Source organism: Cicer arietinum, chromosome 2, assembly GCF_000331145.2.
Source record: "Cicer arietinum cultivar CDC Frontier isolate Library 1 chromosome 2, Cicar.CDCFrontier_v2.0, whole genome shotgun sequence".
Taxonomy (NCBI): domain Eukaryota; kingdom Viridiplantae; phylum Streptophyta; class Magnoliopsida; order Fabales; family Fabaceae; genus Cicer; species Cicer arietinum.
In genome coordinates this window covers 25,712,582-25,712,791 of record NC_021161.2, presented here as the reverse complement: position 1 = coordinate 25,712,791, position 210 = coordinate 25,712,582, and positions in this window count along the sequence as shown.

Below are 210 nucleotides of genomic sequence, written 5' to 3'. Positions count from 1 at the left end.
TACACAATGACTTCAAATTCATTTACCACGAAACATTCATCAATATAAACAAAACCTAACTCTAAGGTTTTACCCATAACGCATTAGTTTCGTTTTTCCCCAAATCGATACATTAAACCCTAACAAATTGCTTCCCACACAACCACAGATAAGTCCCTAATGCAAACTAGAAGTTTGGAAGGAGCCCTTACCTCAATGTTAGCTTTAACG